Below are 1,122 nucleotides of genomic sequence, written 5' to 3' on the forward strand. Positions count from 1 at the left end.
ACAGTCCAACACAGTACTTACACATTAAGTTGCACACGTGAAGTGATATTTCGTCAACCAATTAAGATGTGGCTGCAGGTCGTAGTTATGCTAATGTTATAGTTGTAGTTTTTTTCTTTTTTACCTGCGTTAATATTATTTATAAATAAGTATTTGAAATAAGGTAATTATATAGGACCAATGCAGACTAAAAAATTTAAAATATTTTAGATATTAAAATATCAGGTCTTTATAAAATGTAGGTATTTTAAGTATTTGATTAAGATTTTAACTCATTAGGTTACCTAATTATTTTTTAATTGCAACAAAAACATGAAGATAAATTTAATTCAAAACTGGTGTTGTGTAAATATTTCCGTTTTACCGCTGTTTTTAGTTCCCTAGTTGTTACCTATTATTTGCAATAGTTAAATAGGTATTACTTATATTTATAAATATTTTAACCTTGTTTTGAACTTTTAGTTCTTAGCTATAAAAAATGAACATTATATACATTTTAACAAGGCTGGGCATTAACGAGTTAAAAAGTTAAAGTTAAGTTAAAAAGTTAAGTTACTTTTAACTAAGTTACTTAACGAGTTACTTTTTTTTTAAGAAGTAACTTCTATCTTAACGAGTTACTTTATTTTTAAAGTAACTTTTAACTTAACGCGTTAATTTATTTTATAGTCACGTTAAGTTATTTTTTTTCTTTGTACGAACCCCAAAGATTTATTTTAGCATTTTGTGTAATAAAAAAAAAAAATAATAACAATAATTATTATGTTAAATATAAATTATTCTGCTATATAATATTATTATGCAGGTATCGAATATCCTAAATAGTAAATATTATAGACTGTCGAAGTGTTCTGCACTATAAATAACGTATTTAAATACAAGTAGAGGCCTACCATTGATTAAATATACTATAATAATATTATTATAGTTACTGTATACTTAAACAATGCTAATAGTTAATGGAACTTACAAAATGTCAAAATATACGAAACGACTTATGAAAAATAAAGAATAATATTTTATATTATTCCTTATTCACAGTATATGAATATACTATATAGTATATAGTATGTCTAGAATCTAGATATTAAAGATTAGTGCCATGCGGGTAATTATTATTTA

The sequence above is a fragment of the Acyrthosiphon pisum genome, chromosome A1 (genome assembly GCF_005508785.2).
Source record: "Acyrthosiphon pisum isolate AL4f chromosome A1, pea_aphid_22Mar2018_4r6ur, whole genome shotgun sequence".
NCBI classification, from domain to species: Eukaryota; Metazoa; Arthropoda; class Insecta; order Hemiptera; family Aphididae; genus Acyrthosiphon; species Acyrthosiphon pisum.